The 20,519-nt window shown below is 42.7% G+C and overlaps 1 pseudogene; it reads right to left on the bottom strand.

The window, feature by feature from the left end:
- Positions 1–20,519, bottom strand: part of LOC111954087 (laminin subunit alpha-2-like) — a 153,995-nt pseudogene that overhangs the window by 117,002 nt on the left and 16,474 nt on the right.

Below are 20,519 nucleotides of genomic sequence, written 5' to 3'. Positions count from 1 at the left end.
CAATTTTGGCAGTGATTACAGCTGTGATTCTTTCTGGGTAAGTCTTTAAGAGCTTTGCACACCTGGATTGTAGAATATTTGTACATTATTCTTTTTTTTTAATTATTCAAGCTCTGTCAAGTTGGTTGTTGATCATTGCTAGACAGCCATGTTCAAGTCTTGCCATAGATTTGTAAGCCGATTTAAGTCAAAACTGTAACCACTCAGGCCACTCAGTAACATTCAATGTCGTCTTGGTAAGCAACTCCAGTGTACATTTGACCTTGTGTCTTAGGTTATTGTCCTGCTGAAAGGTGAATTTGTCTCCCAGTGTCTGTGGGAAAGCAGACTGAACCAGGTTTTCTTTAGGATTTTGCCTGTGCTTAGCTCTGTTCCATTTCTTTTATCCTAAAAAACTCCCTAATCCTAGCCAATGACAAACCCATAACATGATGCAGCCACCTCCATATTTGAACATATTAAAGAGTGGTACTCAGTGATGTGTTGTGTTGGATTTGCCCCAAACATAACGCTTTGTATTCAGGACACAAAGTGAATTACTTTGCCACATTTTTGCAGGTTACTTTAGTGCCTTATTGCAAACAGGATGCATGTTTTGGAATATTTTTTATTCTGTACAGGCTTCCTTCTTTTCACTATCTAATTTAGGTTAGTATTGTGGAGTAACTACAATGTTGTTGATCAATCGTCCATTTACTCCTATCACAGCCATTAAACTCTGCAACTGTGTTAAAGTCCCCACTGGCCTCATGGTGAAATCTCTGAGCGGTTTCCTTCCTCTTCAGCAATGCCTGTATCTTTGTAGTGACTGGGTCTATTGATACACCATCCAAAGTGTAAGTAATAACTTCACCATGCTTAAAGGGACATTCAGATAATTGAATATGTGTGGTACAGAGATGAAGTAGTCATTCAAAAATCATGTTAACACTATTATTTCATACAAAGTCCATGAACTTATTATGTGACTTGTCAAGCACATTTTTACTCCTGAACTTATTTATGCTTGCTATAACGAGAGGGAAGGACATAGTAAACCGCAACAAGCCTCCCCCACATATATAAACCAAACATAAAGCCCAAAACTGTCAGTCATCCTTTGCCATGTCATACAGAATGAGACTCATGAGCAGTCATAGACTTTTGGTAGAAACTATTTCTCTTTTTCATTAGAAATTAGTCACTTTTAATGCATGTCACAATGGTGATAATTCATGGGATGAAACATGGCACCACAGATGTACAGGAGTAATTGTGTTGGGCTTTGAGCGTCACGTTAGCATGAGAGAATTCTCTGCTTCAGTGTCTGATCCTTTTACTGAAATCCTGCTCGACTGCCACACATACACACACACACGTTAGTTCGCTACTGTGGACCCCTATATAAAGCTCATAATGACGTGCCTTTTGACATTAGGGAGAGCAGAGTAAACCCTGATGCCTGAAGACTTTTGTTAGAGAAAAATACCTTATTCCAGAGTTCATGGAGCGAAACATTGTTTTCCCCCAGAATGCACTGCGGGGGAATAGAATGTGTTAGAGACAATGGGATGGGAAGACATGCAAAGCCTATGAGGAGAAAAGATAAGAAACTAATATACAAACAATATACAAAAAGCTCTTGCATAAACTCCATAAATAAATAGTACAACTTCAGAGTACAAAAGTACATAATCTGTCAAAAGACACAATGAATGCAACAGAAGACCACAACAGCTGTGTTATACTTCAGTACAGCAGAGCCCAGAGCATCCTTGTATATTGACAATGTAAGACTGCACAATACAGTTGTGTGTGTGCCCGTTTGAGTGTATGTGAGAGAGAAAGAGGGCTGTTGTGTGCGGACCTTGTTGCCTAGGTACCCTCCAGGCGCGTTTCAGTAGTAGACAGCGGGAAGGTGTCTCCTGGACTCCTGGTTATTAATGCTGATTGTCTGGGGGCAGTCTCTGCTTGGGGCGGGCCACACCTTCCCCTCCCCATCCGCCTCTGTCAGGGACCAGCCAGCCATGGATGTCTCCTGAACAGAATCACACCAGATAGGATTTAAATATTCATCAATGCACACAGAGAGCTTGTGACTGGTTATGACATATGTTATGTCCTTGTTATGACAGTGTTACGTAGCCATTACTCTATTTATTTAACCTTTATTTAACCAGGAAAAGCCCATTAAGACACCAAGTCTCCTTTGCACAGGAGAGCTGGCCAAGAAGGAAGCAGCATATAATGGAGGATGAAGTGTAGTATAGTATCCCTCATAAGGTTACGGAATTATCCCTTCAAATATTGAAACATTCTGCTTCTAGTTTTACAATGCAGTAGGACAGATTGCCATCAACTGTTCTTAAAACAATGCCAATCTCAAAACACTCATTTGCCATTTTTTCCCCTCCAATGAACACAGAGATGACTCTTCCTGGGTTGAGATAAATATAGAAAAATAAATTCCACAGTCAGATTTTGGTTGAGATATGTTTCTGTGATTTATATTCTATGTGCGAGGCAGAGGGAAATACATCATGGTTTGACACACCTCGTGTTCCCTCTTCCTTAAATCACCATGAACACTCCTGTCTGGCAGCCTGCGATTTATACAAGACATTTCCCCTTGCCAGCCTATGATCATGTTTGGTTTTTTTTTCATGTTTTTTCTCTTCCCTCTCATTTTTTTTCTAGATCTGCCAAGTGAATATCCTAAACCGTAGAATGAAGTACATTTGCTGCCTTGTTGCCTTGTTTTCTAGATTAACCTTGTAAATATTTTAGAAAGTGGATTATGTGGTCCTGCCAATTATCTGTGTGTGTGTGTGTGTGTGTGTGTGTGTGTGTGTGTGTGTGGTGTGTGTGTGTGTGTGTGTGTGTGTGTGTGTGTGTGTGTGTGTGTGTGTGTGTGTGTGTGTGTGTGTGTGTGTGGTGTGTGTGTGTGTGTGTGTGTGTGTGTGTGTGTGTGTGTGTGTGTGTGTGTTGTGGTTGGGTGGGCAGGCTGAAATAGCAGTTGGCCTGAAGAGGCATGTCATTAGGATGGAGAGGTACAGGTTCATTAGAGTACAAAGAGGTACAGGTTCATAGGATAGAGAGGTACAGGTTCATTAGGATAAATAGGTACAGATTCATTAGGATAAAGATGTAGTGGTTCATTAGGAAAAATAGGTACAGGTTATTAGGATGGAGAGGTACAGGTTCATTAGGATAAATAGGTACAGATTCATTAGGATAAAGATGTAGTGGTTCATTAGGATAAATAGGTACAGATTCATTAGGATAAAGATGTAGTGGTTCCCTTAGGATAAATAGGTACAAATTCATTAGGATAAAGATGTAGTGGTTGATTAGGATAAATAGGTACAGCTTCATTAGGAAAAAGATGTAGTGGTTCATTAGGATAAAGAGGTACAGATTCATTAGGATAAAGATGTAGTGGTTAATTAGGATAAATAGGTACAGATTCATTAGGATAAAGATGTAGTGGTCCTTAGGATAAATAGGTACAATTATTAGGAATAGATGTAGTGGTTGATTAGGATAAATAGGTACAGCTTCATTAGGAAAAAGATGTAGTGGTCATTAGGATAAAGAGGTACAGTTCATTAGGATGGAGAGGTACAGATTCATTAGGATAAATAGGTACAGATTCATTGGATAGAGAGGTACAGATTCATTAGGATATAGGTACAGATTCATTAGGATGGAGAGGTACAGATTCATTAGGATAAATAGGTACAAGATTCATTAGGAAAAAGATGTAGTGGTTCATTAGGATAAATAGGTACAGATTCATTAGGTAAAAGATGTAGTGGTTCATTAGGATAAATAGGTACAGATGCATTAGGATAAAGATGTAGTGGTTCATTAGGATAAAGAGGTACAGATTCATTAGGATGGAGAGGTACAGATTCATTAGGATAAATAGGTACAGATTCATTAGGATGGAGAGTACAGATTCATTAGGATAAATAGTGTCAGATTGTCTAGGATGGAAGTACAGATCATTAGGATAAATAGGTACAGATTCATTAGGATAAAGATGTAGTGGTTCATTAGGATAAATAGGTACAGATTCATTAGGATAAAGATGTAGTGGTTCATTAGGATAAATAGGTACAGATTCATTAGGATAAAGATGTAGTGGTTCCTTAGGATAAATAGGTACAAATTCATTAGGATAAAAGATTAGTGGTTCATTAGGATTAAATAGGTACAGATTCATTAGGATGGAGAGGTACAGATTCATTAGGATAAATAGGTACAGATTCATTAGGATGGAGAGGTACAGATTCATAGGATAAATACGGTTACAAGATTCATTAGGATAAAGATGTAGTGGTTCATTAGGATAAATAGGTACAGATTCATTAGGATAAGATGTAGTGTCATTAGGATAAATAGGTACAGATTCATTAGGATAAAGATGTAGTGGTTCATTAGGATAAGAGGGTACAGATTCATTAGGATGGAGAGGTACGATTCATAGGATAAATAGGTACAGATTCATTAGGATAAAGATGTAGTGGTTCATAAGGGTAAATAGGTAGAGGTTCATTGAGGGCCCAGGCTGATTAACTGTTCCACTGATAATGACGATGGCTGATTCCTTTGTGTCATTACAGGTTGAAGATGGTCTTTTCCACAAACAGATTAAATTTACACCCTTATACACACCTCCCCCACCCCACATCTACACACAGTGATTAAAGCAAATGGTGGATTGAAGGGAGAACTCAAGGTCAGGTTAATTGCAGAGACAGATGCCTAGCTGTCTGTCACATGCAGTATTACACAGTAAATCAGGCCCTGTAATCCAGTGACAGGCCTGTCTTTACTGCCCTCCCCCATTTTTTTTACAATTTAGTAATTTAGCAGACACTCTTGTCCAGAGAGACTTACAGGAGCAACTAGGGTTAAATGCCTTGCTCATGGGCACATCAACATATTTTGTTCACCTTGTCGGCTCGGGATTCAAACCGGAGACATTTCGATTACTGTCCCAACACTCTAACTGCTAGGCTACATGCCGCCCCCTTGCTTGTCTACACCCATACACCCCCAGCACCCCCTGTTTATCCACAATCCCCCTCTGCAGATCATCAACCTCTGACCCTCGCCCACCTAATCCTGTCAACGTGTCAGAGTTTGCTGTGCAGTATAAATCAGCCTGTATTTATGGATGTGTGTGTGTGTGTGGGGGGGGGGGGGCTATGCCTCGTTCCTCCACCTGCACTCCACCTTGTCAGCCCAGCCCAGCCCTCAGCACCCTGATTTAATAAGGCCGGCTAGGAGAGACTTAACTCGGCAGGCAGCGCAACACCAGGCAGGAGGCACTAATGAGTTGTGTTAGTGGGGGGAAATGAGAGCGTGAGGCCTGGCGTTGTCTTTTACATTACTGTAGGTCCAGTGGGAGTCGGCGCAGTTGCTAGCTACGCCGGAACAGTTGCACTTCTCACAGCCGTGGAGACGCTCACCCAGGAGATGGTGGAAACCCAGCTTGCAGTGGTCACAGTTTTCCCCCGCCACGTTTTCCTGGAAGATGTACACACACACACACACACACACACACACACACACAACACACAACACACACAACACACACACACCCCCACACACCACACACACACACACACACACACACACACCACACACACACACACACACACAACCACACACACAGAGAGCATCTGGATGAGGAGGATGTGCTATACAGGCACTCACACACTGTGACAGCCCACACACCCCTGGGACAGACGTTCCCTCTCTCCCAATATCACATAGTAGATAAAAGCAATTAAAATAATAACTAATGTGAAAACATTGAGCTGATGCCGTTAACATTTCATAAAGTATGACTAACACACATTGAGAGAAACTCTCCTAACAAACATAATCTGTAACAACTGGTGGTGATTGTTGTTTTTTGGTTGAATCTTACATTATTAATCATTGCATGCACTGACAGATAAACACTTGGCAAAATCAACACTTTTAAATGCCATCATCCTGATCTTCTGTCAACAAATCACAACGGGCATTCATTTTGCATGCCCACACAGCCAAAGCCAGGTTTCCGTAGCCTTGAGTGGCTAGATACTTTATCTCACCTGGGGAAAAGAGGACATGAAATTATTACCCATTACAGGGCCAATTCAAATCCCCTATGGATTGCATTTTATTCTTACCATGTTTGTGTATTGTAAATAGTGTCTTCATGTGTCATAGTCAGTCTTTTATTGCAGTGGTTCCCAAACTGTGGGGCCGCGAGGGGTCGGCTTTCAACTTGGAACCTTGTCATGGTAGTTATTGCATACCTTACAGAGCTTGTCAAAAATGTCCAGATAGCTATTGTCGTAATTTTTTTGTCACTCAAATATCACATGATAATGCCACCGACGGATATGGCTGCCGTGCTTCAAGCTCTTAGGAAACTTTGCAGTATTTCGTTTTTGTGTGTTATTTCTTACATTATTAGACTAGGAAATTGTTTGTGTTATTACATACAGCCGGGAGGAACTTTTGGATATCAGATATCAGAGCGACGATAACTCACCAGGATTACCAGCATTACGACCAGGAATACGACTTTCCCAAACCAGATCCTTTGTTCGTATCCCCCAGGGCAATTGAACTGATTCCAGAGGCTGTTCCAAAACTCAGCCGACGGAAAAGGGGCACTCGGAGTAGACTTTTAGTCCGACTCAAGAGGTGCGCACACCACCCACTGCTTGTTCTCAGTCTCTGGATAATAAAGTGGACGAGTTCAGAGAAAATATTTCCATCCAGAGAGACATCAGGGATTGTAACATACTCTGTTTCATGGAAACATGGCTTTCTCGGGATATACTGTCTGAGTCCGTTCAGCCAGTTGGGTTCTCAGTTCATCGCGCAGACAGGAATAAATATCTCTCTGGGAAGAAGAATGGTGGGGGTGTATGTTTCATGATTAATTACTCATGGTCTGATTGTGATAACATACAGGAACTCAAGTCCTTTTGTTCACCCGACCAAGAATACCTCAAAATCAAATGCCAACCGTATTATCTCCCAAGAGAATTCTCTTCGGTTATAGTCACAGCCATATATATTTCCACTCAAGCCAATACCACAACAGCCCTTAAAGAACTTCACTGAACTTTATGCAAACTGGAAACCACATATATCCTGAGGCCGCATTTATTGTAGCTGTGGATTTTTACAAAGCAAATTTGAGGAAAACATTAGCGAAGTTTATCAACACATTGACTGTAGTACTCATGCTGCTAAAACACTCGACCATTGCTACTCCAACTTCCAGGATGCCTACAAGGCCCTCCCCCACCCTCCCTTTGGCAAATCTGCTCTAACGTCGATTTTGCTCCTCCCTTCCTATAGGCAGAAAGTCAAACAGGAAGTACCAGTGCTAAGGACTATTCAACGCTGGTCTGACCAATCTGAATCCACGCTTCAAGATTGTTTTGATCACGCGGACTGGGATATGTGCCGGGTAGCCTCCAAGAACAAAATAGACAAATATACTGATATGGTGACAGAGTATATCAGGAAGTGTATAGGAAAAATTGTACCCACTGTAACTGTTAAAACCTACCCTAACCAGAAACCGTGAATAGATGGCAGCATTCGCGCAAAACTGAAAGCGCAAACCATCGCATTTAACCATGGCAAGGTGACTTGGAATATAGCCGAATACAAACAGTGTAGTTATTCCCTCAGTAAGGCAATCAAACAGGCAAAACGTCAGTATACAGACAAAGTGGAGTCGCAATTTATCGGCTCAGACACGAGACGTATGTGGCAGGGTCTACAGACAATCACAGACTACAAAGGGAAAACCAGCCACGTCGCGGACACCGACGTCTTGCTTCCGGACAAGCTAAACACCTTCTTCGCTTTGAGAATAACACAGTGCCACCGACGCGGCCCACTACCAAGGACTATGTGCTCTCCTTCTCTGTGGCCGGCTTGAGTAAGACATTTAATCGTGTTAACCCTCGCAAGGCTGCCAGCCTTAGAGCATGCGCAGACCAGCTGGCTGGAGTGTATACGGACATATTCAATCTCTCCCTATCCCAGTCTGTTGTCCCCACATGCTTCAAGATGTCCACCATTGTTCCTGTACCCAAGAAAGCAAAGGTAACTGACCTAAATGACTATCGCCCCATAGCACTCACTTCTGTCATCATGAAGTGCTTTGAGAGACTAGTAAGGGATCATATCACCTCCACCTTACCTGACACAGACAACGACTGACACCTGCCTCTGATTGAGAACCATATTAGGCCAAACACATAGAAATATAACATACAGAACAAAACATAGAAAAACAACATAGAATGCCCACCCCAACTCACGCCCTGACCAAACTAAAATAAAGACATAAAAAAGGAACTAAGGTCAGAACGTGACAGGTTCAGAGACATGGGAGGAATATGTCTTCTGAAATAGGATACTTGTTATTTGGCCATTGGCTCGTTTTATTGCAAGGAATTCTAATTGGTCAACCACAGGCTAGGGCTGGGTTATAAAACGACATGCTGTTCCTTTGTTCTGTGGAGAGAGAACCATTGAGAGAATCACTAGGAGAGCATCACTGAGGACAGTGGAGAATGACCATCTACTTCCCTCCTCTTCGAATTAACCTATTTTCCTCCCCCTGATTTGCTTTGGGGTTTGTGTTATTGAAGAGTAACATAAATTGCTAATCAATCAGTTCTTTATTCTCCAGGCTCCGCTTTGTCATCAAAATCGACAACCTTGCAATGAGTGACATGTATCCATCGTGATTTTCCCTGGACTTTTACTGCTGACCTTGTTATAAGCAAACTTGATAAGGACCTTCCCATTTTGTCCCTAATGTGACTCTATAAACCCATCAGAGAGCTGATCCAAAACAACTCACAACAGTCGTGTTCAGGTAATGTGGTATCTGTAGGATACATCAGAGTAGCTGGATTACATGGTGTCTTTTCAACTGTAGCCATGTCCCATAGATCTTCAATCACTACTTTAGAGCGTCCTTAGCTTCCTTGCTAATGGGATATAGTTTTGTGCAAGGTGAGGCAACACCTGTCAAGCACACTGGTTTCATATCCAAAGTTCCACACTCATTTTTCTTCGTAGTCCAAAGAGGATAGTTCTGAACTGTAGATCCTTGCAGTTACTTAATTTGCCACGTCACCTTTCCTTCAGAAATATTCAATGTAGAGTCAAGTTGCATAATAACATCGAGGCCTAAAATAGGTTGTTCAAATGAGGCTATCCACACCCCTGCATCAATCTTTATTGGGCCAATAGAAATTGAAATTGATTTGGTTTGTTTCATATCTGTCTCCCTCCCACTCCTGTTGCTCTCATCGTCTTGCCCGTGTACTGAGGACATATATGTTTTGCATAAGATATGGGTAATACAGTGACTTCAGCACCCATATCTACAAAAAAATAGACAGAAACGTTGTTAACATTTCATGTTCACATATATTCCATCCGATTTCGTACGTACACTAGCTGAGATGGGACGTAAGAGGGGTCTATTAGTTTACCTCCACAACATCCAGCAAACTCTGCTGCTGAGCCGGAGAGAGCCTCTTATATTTCTGCATCAGCATTGTGTCGTTGGGACTGTTGTCTTGATTCCATTTTTCCTTAGACGGACCCTGCTTCTCCTGGCCATTCCTCGTAACAACACATTTTCTTTTCCGACAATCTCGTTGCCAGTGACCAGAAATCTCGCAATAATGACATACAGCAGGTTTCTACTCTGCTGAACAAATAATGTTGTTGGTTTCACTCGGAACCTGCACAACTCTGATAACAGACGGTTTATTATGTTGATTGATGTCTCTGTACAGTAGTGACAACCTGTCGAGGATGTCACCGTAGTTTTGTTCTTCCCAGTCATTAGTTTTTTGCAAATCACCATGTATGGATTGCATCGGCTGATGAGTGACTGCCCCATTTTTGGAGGAATTGAGTGTATCTCATCTTCCATGTCAGGTAAGCCACTGTGTCTAACCTCTGCTCTAAATCTTTCTTCAATTCAACAAACGGTTCTTTCGGTTTTTGAACACATTTGGTTATCTCTCCCCAGTTGGTGGTTGCATTGGTCAGACCCTTAAGGAAAACATGTATGGCTCTCCATCCATCGGCCACATCTTGCTCTTCACCACTCACAGCTCTATAAACATTTTCTTCAAGTGCACCATGTTCACTGATGTTCAAAACAAAGTCTAATAACTGTAACCCATCATAAGGACGTAAATTGTAGAGTTTTATATAACACTTCAAATGGTCCGTTTTCATACCCACTTCTCTGGGATGTTTCAAAGTTTTCGACCATTCATCCACCTGTTTTGGAGATGCTGATTTATGTGTCATTACGGTCACCGGAGGTTTGTCTTTACCACCTTTTACAGCCTGTGTTCTGATTGGCCTAAGACATTGTTCGTCACAGCTGTCAGTATCTATTGACTCAAAGCCAGCCAGTGCTAACCAGATGCTTGAAACCCAATCATCCTTGCGCAACTCAGCCTGCGGGTAAGGGTCCTCCACATGTTGGAGCCAAGTTTGGTTTTACGACCCTTGCATGTAATTGTTGAATCCCTTCTTTCAAGGTTTTGATTTTTACACCAAGAGCTTTCAAACGTTCTTTATCTCTCTGCAATGTCCTGTCATGATTCTCCAGAAGGAATTTCTCATCCAGTTTTCTTACTTCGGCTAATACAGTTAAAGACCATTGTGTCTTTGTCAAGGAATTAGACATGACTGTAATTTTTCATTTTTTTTCTTTATTATCTCTTGCCTACACTTCTCTACTTCGAAATGGTTCATCATAACAGTAGACAGTGAATTTAAATATTTTTCATGCTCACATCTGGAGGAGCTGTCACGCCTTTTTCCAGAGTTGTTTTCTCACTTAAGAATGGCATTATATTAAGTTCAAAAGTTGTATAATATATATCTCTATGTTTATATACAGTTGAAGTCAGAAGTTTACATACACTTAGGTTGGAGTCATTAAAACTCGTCAGGCCGGACAGAGATGAGCATGGCAAAATTTGCATTGCAAAATTGCTACCTCGACACTTCTTGTGTCAGATTTCAATCGCTAACTACACATGGGCAGGTATGATTTATTGATGCTTGATGCCCTCAGTGAGACTCTCTCCGTCTGCATACATACCACTCAGATACAGTATTTGGGTAAATTCCACATGTTTATTACAGCTGAAATCGGAAGTCTACATACACTTAGGTTGGAGTCATTAAAACTCGTTTTTCAACCACTCCACACATTTCTTGTTAAAAATAGTTTTGGCAAGTCGGTTAGGACATCTACTTTGTGCATGGCACAAGTAATTTTTCCAACAATTGTTTACAGACAGATTATTTCACTTATAACTTGCAGTATCACAATTCCAGTGGGTCAGAAGTTTACATACACAAAGTTGACTGTGCCTTTAAACAGCTTGGAAAATTCCAGATAATTATGTCCTGGCTTTAGAAGCTTCTGATAGGCTAATTGACACGATTTGAGTCAATTGGAGGTGTACCTAAGAATGTATTTCAAGGCCTACCTTCAAACCCAGTGGCTCTTTGCTTGACATCATGGGAAATCAAAAGAAATCTGCCAAGACCTCAGAAAAAATCTTGTAGACCTCCACAAGTCTGGTTAATCCTTGGGAGCAATTTACAAACGCCTGAAGGTACCACGTTCATCTGTACAAACAATAGTACACAAGTATAAACACCATGGGACGACACAGCCGTCATACCGCTCAGGAAGGAGACGCCTTCTGTCTCCTAGAGATGAAGGTACTTTGGTGCGAAAAGTGCAAATCAATCCCAGAACAACAGCAAAGAGGAAACAGGTACAAAAGTATCTATATCCACAGTAAAACAAGTCCTATATCGACATAACCTGAAAGGCCGCTCAGCAAGGAAGTAGCCACTGCTCCAAAACCGCCATAAAAAGCCAGACTTCGGTTTGCAACTGCAAATGTGGACAAAGATCGTACTTCTTGGAGAAATGTCCTCTGGTCTGATGAAACAAAAATATAACTGTTTGGCCATAATGACCATYGTTATGTTTGGAGGAAAAAGGGGGAGGCTTGTAAGCCGAAGAACACCATCCCAACCGTGAAGCACGGGGGTGGCAGCATCATGTTGTGGGGGTGCTTTGCTGCAGGAGGGACTGGTGCACTTCACAAAATAGATGGCATAATGAGGAGGGAAAATGATGTGGATATATTGAAGCAACATCTCAAGACATCAGTCAGGAAGTTAAAGCTTGGTCGCAAATGGGTCTTCCAAATGGACATGGACCCCAAGCATACTTCCAAAGTTATAGAACATATAGAACATTTGTGGGCAGAACTGAAAAAGCGTGTGCGAGCAAGGAGGCCTACAAACCTGACTCAGTTACACCAGCTCTGTCAGGAGGAATGGGCCAAAATTCACCCAACTTATTGTGGGAAGCTTGTGGAAGGATAACTGAAACGTTTGACCCAAGTTAAACAATTGAAAGGCAATGCTACCATATACTAATTGAGTGTATGTAAACTTCTGAGCTACTACGAATGTGATGAAAGAAATAAACGCTGAAATAAATCATTCTCTCTACTATTATTCTGACATTTCACATTCTTAAAATAAAGTGGTGATCCTAACTGATCTAAGACATGTAATTTTTACTAGGATTAAATGTCAGGAATTGTGAAAAACGGAGTTTAAATGTATTTGGCTAAGGTGTATGCAAACTTCCGACTTCAACTGTATTTATTTAAACCCAATATATATATATATATATATAAATATATATATGTATATTTATATATATATATTTTAAGTACTCTTTTAAAGACTCAAACCTTTTCTGGATCACAAATTGTCTCTGTAGGGCCTGGCTACCCATAAAACATATGTTCACTTCAAGAAGCTTGTTCAAGACTTACATTAACCACACATTTAAAAAATTGCTACTCAACTAGCAATTCACTTCTACGCAACAAGAAGGTTCCATAGAAAGAAAGAACTCCAACCTTTTAATAGAGGACTTGAACCCCTATAATAGAGAACAAAGACCAAGGCATCAAACCTTTTCATGGAGAACAAAGGAAGTCTGTAATAGAACAAAGGACTTATACATCACAGATACATATCACTCATTGCATGCACCTATTTTAACTTGATTTGGTTATTTTAAAATTATATTGGTCTAGACCCAGCAATTATGTCATCAATCAGGAGATTAAGAGTTGACTCCCTTGTGGGTTGCACTCAGCCTTCTCTCTTAATTCTGGATAAACACACAGTTGATATGTTTTCGGGTCACGGCACCAAATGTTAGCAATTTATGTTACTCTTCAATAACACAAACCCCAAAGCAAATCAGGGGGAGGAGAATAGGTTAATTTGAAGAGGACAAATCATAAAGGGAGGTAGATGGTCTCCACTGACCTCAGTGATGCTCTCTCAGTGATTCTCTCCAGTGGTTCTCTCTCCACAGAACAAAGAAACAGCATGTAGTTTTATAACCCAGCCCTAGCCTGTGGTTGACCAATTAGAATTCCTTGCAATAAAACGAGCCAATGGCCAAATAACAAGTATCCTATTTCAGAAGACATATTCCTCCCATGACTCTAAACCATTAATCAATAATTCCCTATTACAGAAAAAACACAATTTCCATTGATCGTTAGTACTCTATTGACCCTCGTCCTCTTTACCTCTCGTACTCTGTCTCTGCATTGTGTATTTATCTTTGACATAGTCATGGGTGAACAGTACAGGAGGGGGCCCCCGCACCCCTGTGGGGCCCCCGTGTTGATAATCACGTGGCGGAGGTGTTGTTGCTGTCCTTCACCACTTGGGGTAAGCCCATCAGGAAGTCCAGGACCCAGTTGCACAGGGAGGGGTTCAGACCCAGGGCCCCGAGCTTAGTGATGAGCTTGGAGGGCACTATGGTTTTGAAGGCTGCGCTATAGTTGATGAACAGCATTCTTACATAGGTATTTCTCTTGTCCAGGTGGGATAGAGCAGTGTGCAGTGCAATGGCGATTGTGTCATCCATGGATCTGTTGGGGTGGTATGCTAATTGTAGTGGGTCTAGGTTGTCGGGTAAGGTGGAGGTGATATGGTCCTTAACACGCCTCTCAAAGCACTTCATGATGACAGAAGTGAGTGCTATGGGGCGAGAGTCATTTAGTTCAGTTACCTTTGCTTTCTTGGGTACAGGAGCAATGGTGGACATATTGATGCAAGTGGGGACAACATACTGGGATAGGGAGAGATTGAATATGTCCGTAAACACTCCAGCCAGCTGGTCTGCACATGTTCTGAGGACACGGCTTGGGATGGCGTCTGGGCCGGCGGCCTAACGAGGGTTAACACACTTAAATTCCTTAATCATGTCAGCCACAGAGAACGAGAGCACACAGACCTCGTGAGCGGAGGGGGCCCGCTTCGGCGGCTCAATGTTGTTTTCCTTGAAGCGGGCGACGAAAGTGTTCAGCTGATCCGGGCGTGAGGTGTCGGTGTCCGCGACATGGTGGGCTTTCTCTTTATAATCCGTGATTGTTTGGAGTCCCAGCCACAGAAATCAATTTAATATACACCATCACAATAAATCAATTATTTATTTTAGCCAGGTCTAAAGAAACATGATATGATTTTTATTTTCTTCAGAAGAACAGAATATGATTTGGCCTACTGTATTTTATCTGGCTATGCGCCATGTCATTGGCTGCAGGCTTGTTCATTTAGCAGACAAGTACTGGTACTCGTACTCCCTGTATATACAGTGCGGAAAGTTCGGAAAGTATTCAGACCCCTTGACTTTTTCCACATTTTGAAACGTTACAGCCTTATTCTAAAATTGATTAAATAGTTTTCCCCCCTCACCAATCTACACACAATACCCCAGAATGTCAAAACAAAGACAGGTTTTTATATTTTGTTGCAAATTTATTAAAAAAACAACAGAAATATCACATTTAAATAAGTTTATTTTATTATTAACCCTTATTTTACCAGGTAAGTTGACTGAGAACACATTCTCATTTACAGCAACAACCTGGGGAATAGTTACAGGGGAGAGGGATGAATGAGCCAATTGGAAGCTGGGGATGATTAGGTGGCCCTGATGGTATGGGGGCCAGATTGGGAATTTATCCAGGACACTGGGCTTTACACCCCTATTCTTACAATAAGTGCCATGGGATATTTAGTGACCACAGAGAGTCAGGACACCCATTTAACATCCCATCCGAAAGACAGTACCCTACACAGGGCAATGTCCCCAATCATTGCCCTGGGGCATTGGGATATTTAGACCAGAGGAAAGGATGCCTCCTACTGGCCCTCCAACACCACCTCCAGTAGTATCTTGTCTCCCATCCAGGGACCAACCAGGACCAACCCTGCTTAGCTTCAGAAGCAAGCAAGCAGTGGGATGCAGTGTGGTATGCTGCTGGTGCCGTAAGAATTCAGATCCTTTACTCAGTACTTTGTTGAAGCACCTTTCGCAGTGATTACAGCCTCAAGTCTTCTTGGGTACAATGCTACAAGCTTGGCACACCTGTATTTGGGGAGTTTCTCCCATTCTTCTCTGCAGATCCTCTCAAGCTCTGTCAGGTTAGATGGGGAGCGTTGCTGCACAGCTATTTTCAGATCTCTCTGGAGAGGTTCGATCGGGTTCAAGTCCGGGCTTTGGCTGGGCCACTCAAGGAACTTTCAGAGACTTATCCCGAAACCACTCCTGTGTTGTCTTGGCTGTGTGCTTAGGGTCGTTGTCCTGATGGAAGATAAACCTTCACCCCAGTCTGAGGTCCTGAGTGGTTTGGAGTAGGTTATCATCAAGGATCTCTCTGTACTTTGCTCCGTTCATCTTTCCCTCGATCCTGACTAGTCTCCCAGTCCCTGCCACTGAAAAACATCCCCACAGCATGATGCTGCCACCACCATGCTTCATCATAGGGATGGTGACAAGTTTCCTCCAGATGTGATGCTTGGCATTCAGACCAGAGTTCAATCTTGGTTTCATCAGACCAGAGAATTTTGTTTCAATGGGCCCAGTCCTTTAGGTGTCTTTTGGTAAACTCCAAGCGGGCTGTCATGTGCCTTTTACTGAGGAGTGTCTTCCGTCTGGCCACTCTACCATAAAGGCCTGATTGGTGGACTGCTGCAGAGATAGCTGTCCTTCTCAAAGGTTCTCCCATCTCCACAGAGGAACTCTCAACACCCGTTGAATATGGCGTCAGTAAACGTTGGAAATAAAAGCGTAAATTGTTGCCAGCAGCACAGTTGCAGCCCCCACACTCTGGATAACATAAAAACAGCCTAACCAGCTCTGCTAGGGCGAGTAAAATGGTCAGTGTGCTGTTCTCTCATTTGTGTCTGGAAGTAGCTAGCCAAAGTTAGCCAGTTAGCTTGGGTGCTTGACTGCTGTTGTTAGGACAGAACGCTCGGATCAACCCTTAAAGAGATGGGTGGAAAAGCTTAAGAGGGTGTGAACGATGTTGAATATGTGTAGACAAAGAAGAGCTCTCCAGTAGGTACCAAAACATTGAAAGGCCATTTTCTCAAAGGTGAGGTTACAAGTTTATCAACTTTCTAAGCAGTATTACTTCCCCATTGTTTTGCCAGAAGTTGTTTGTGTTTATGGACTCCTCAATTAGTGTCAGCTGCTTGCTGTTGTACTGTGCTTTTTTGGTTCTGAGTGTACATTTATAGAGTTTTAAAGTCTCACTGTAACAAAGCCACAATTCACCATTATTTGGGTCTCTGTGCTTTTGGATATTGTTCTAAGTTTTTTCTTTATAATTTTACAATCTGCATCAAACCAGTTGTCATCTGTGGTCTTTTTTTTCTTCTTTAAAAAAAAATCAATTTCAGATGTGTGTCTTTTGCTGTTTGCCTGAATATATAGTTGATGTTTTTACTGCTGGATTGATGCCTTCTTTACTGTGAGTGAATGTGGTATCCAGAAAGTTATCTAAGAGCGTTTGGATATTTTTGTTACTGGTTGCTTTCTGGTATTCTTCTGTGCTGTTTTGGGCCCATCTGTATGAATTCCGGATGTTGTACAGCTTACTGGGCTGTAAATGTGTGGTTGTTTCCATGTCTGTTCTTTTGAGGAACAAGGCAATTTGGCTGTGATCAGACAGAGGTGTTAGTGGCTTGACAGTGAATGAGCTGAGAGAGAAAGTGTCAATGTCTGTAATCATATGTAATCACTGTGCTGTGGCCAAGAGGTGAGCAGTAGGTGAATCTTCCCAAAGAGTAACCTACCATTGACAAAGTACAGACCCAGGCTTCAACAGAGCTGCAACAGATCCCTTCCGTTTTTGTTGATGGTGCTGTCACTGTTGTTTCTATGGGGGAGATTAAAGCAGTTAGAAACAGTATGGCCTGTAATAAAGCTGTCCCCTCTTGTGGTCGTTAGATCAGGTAGTGTTGCTGTGCGCGCATTTGTGTCCCCACAGATGAGAATATTTCCCTGGGCCTGGAAATGGCACATCTCTTCCTCAAGGGTGAGGAAGATCTCCTCTGAGTAATATGGGGATTCTGAGGGGGATATATATATTGTGTGAGGAAGATCTCCTCAGGATCTCTCAGGATCTCTACCAAGTCCTTTAGAGACTTGGCAAACATCCCTACTGTCTGCTTCCTCAGGTGGGAGTGGTTGTGCAGATGCTCTGGGGTGATGAGCAACGTGCACGTTTGGGAGTAGGCTACACCCCCCGGTGATGTCAGCGTTGACACTCACTCCAGAGTTCTCTCTCTCTCTCTCTCTCTCTCTCTCTCTCTCTCTCTCTCTCTCTCTCTCTCTCTCATTAAGTGGGAGAAAAGTTTCAGTAGCATCTGACTCAGCTGGAGACACAACGAAATGCAATATTTGACTGCACATCCTCCCCCCAGCTCAATAATTAGACCAATAGAGAGCAAAGTTCACCAGTGCTCCTTGACATCCCTGCGGTGAGATGGTATAATTGGCTAGTGAAAGAGTGAAACTTGCCCAGGGTATGACATGTGTATGACATGAGTGTGCACAATAGCAGTGGAGGAAGTAGCCGGCTAACTTGAACACAAAATGATAAGTCAAATTCTATGCTGGAGCAATTAGTGAGAAGAACTTGAGGGGACTCGGAGCTGTTGGCCCTACGAAGGCATAAAGCATCGCGCTGATGTGTCCACCCCTGACACTGAATGGATTGGTTCTGGTGGTGTGGGAGGATAGGAAGAAGGGAGGATTATTATTGTTTTTAAACATGTGCATGCTTTTCCCTCAGACAAAACAAAAGCTGATTCAAAAGGGGTGTGGCAGATTTTTTAACTCTTCCGTGAGGGACTCAAGTAGGATACGGAAGACTATCCTCGATGAAAGGTGGCTATCGAGGAAGGGAAGACACTGTTCCGTTCGCCTACCAACAAATTGACATTTCCTCGACCACTCATCGGTTTCCGGGTAACAGAGGAGTGAAGACAGAGGAGAGAGGGTGGAGGATGGACTTTTGCCCTAATGAGAAAAGGCCAGAGAGATGGGGGTGGAGGAGGAGAGAGTGGCCTACCTTGCAGACACAGGGCAGATGGCAGGGGTCCTTGTTTAGGCTTCCATCTAGACTGCAGTTACAGCGGACACAGTTGGGGTAGCCACTGTAGCCGAAAGCACACCTGTCACACTGTTGTCCCCCGTAACCCTGCTTACAGTGGCAGGATCCAGCCGTGAGGTCTGTGGGACCAGACAGGGGGAGAGGCTTCAGCAATAAACATATGGCAGCTAGATCAGCGTAGAGAGGAGAACTGTTCTGGGTGGTTAAGTAGTAGCATACCTCCTTCAGCCTGGGACTGTTCTGGGACATGCTGGGGAGCCTGCTGGGTTACAGGAGCAGAGCTGACACGGGTCTAAGCTATCTGGACTCACCTGGAGGGAACAGGGGAGCAGGAGACTCAGGCCAGGAAAAACTTTCAACCCTAGTCACGATACAAAGCTATAGATACAAAGTGAGATCGCTATTTAGTATTCACTAATATGCGCTTCAGTCATTGCTTGGATCCTAGTCAACTGGGATCAACAGTACCAGTACATACCCCAGTGGTTCTGTAGTAGCCATCAGCACAGGTCTGGCATATACCACGGCTATGACAAAATGTATTTTTACTGCTCTAATTAGGTTGGAAACCTGTTTATAATAGCAATAAGGCACCTCAGGGGTTTGTGGTATATGGCCAATATACCACAGCTAAGGCCTGTATCGAACAGCCCTTAGCGTGGTATATTGCCAATATACCACACCCCCTCGGGCCTTAATGCTTAAGTTAATCACTGTGTGGTCTTACTCTCACAGGCGTGATGAGTTAGGAAGGTCCCAGCCATCCAGGGTTTTTGCTTGTAGCGGGGGCAACAGAGGTCACAGCTCTCCCCACACGTGTTGTGTTCACACTCACAACTGAATTTCTGACAGTGGATCAAATGATGCCATGTTACAGTGTCATCGTCACTGAAGGAAAGACTCAGATATTTTCACCCAGGAGACAACTGGAGCACACTTCACATGAGGGCTGCAGGTTAAAAAGTATTGTGTTTCCCTTTGATATTACTATCAAACGGTACATGAACTGTGCCCATGGAGAGAAAATCTAGCTCACTGTATGATTACAATGTAGAGAAGGGGCCATAGAGAATGTAAGTTGACTGACATACCTTGGTCTAGTTGTTCAGGGGACAGGCTTTAGCATGATCATAGCAGTTACACATCCCTCCAACTGAAATGTCTTTGATAGAGTAGTAATACTGGAAATACAAACAAAAAAGAAACAAGTTGAGAAAAATGGAGATCACTGGCATGAATATTTCTATCATATACTGGCTACTTCTACAAAGCTACAGCACAGCCTAGTTTATTCAAAGACACTCATTGGTATTCAGTGTTTATTTCTGAGAGTGAGAGATAATTTCATCCACAATTTCATAATTTATGTCCCTTTGGTATGACTAAATTGAACAGTATTTTGTAAATGATAAATTCCTCGCTCAATATAAGCCCTGCAATCTGTCCGGTAATTATGTGTCACACAGGAGCTCACTGGGTGACTGATTGTGTAGGCCAAAGTCAACACATGATGAGGTGGATGTTGCTCAGAAAGGAACAGATTTCTTAATTATAGCCATTTTTAATTAAGACCCATCTGTCTGGTGAGCGCAATGTAATCAACATGCCGCCATGGCCATTTCACCAATGGTGCTGGGTAGAAAGGAATACAGTAGCGGCTCACAGATGGAATACATGATGCTATATGAAAGTGATCGTGAAGCGTGGTCATCAACACGTTGCTTCTTTCTTACCCGCCTGGTCACGATTGGGTCGACATCGCGGGGATCGTTTAAGGCCAGGGTCATGAGGTTGGCATTGAGGGTTCTGATTCGCTGGAACTGTAGGCGGATGTAGCGTGCAGAGGTGAAGTTCAGTAAGGTCGGGGAGGAGTCATCGGCACTCGGCCTTCCATTGATCAGAGAGGTGTGGATCTATGCCCCAGGT

This window comes from Salvelinus sp. IW2-2015, linkage group LG28 (genome assembly GCF_002910315.2).
Source record: "Salvelinus sp. IW2-2015 linkage group LG28, ASM291031v2, whole genome shotgun sequence".
NCBI classification, from domain to species: domain Eukaryota; kingdom Metazoa; phylum Chordata; class Actinopteri; order Salmoniformes; family Salmonidae; genus Salvelinus; species Salvelinus sp. IW2-2015.
Note: the sequence above shows the minus strand (reverse complement) of the source record. Positions and strands in the feature narration are given on the sequence as shown.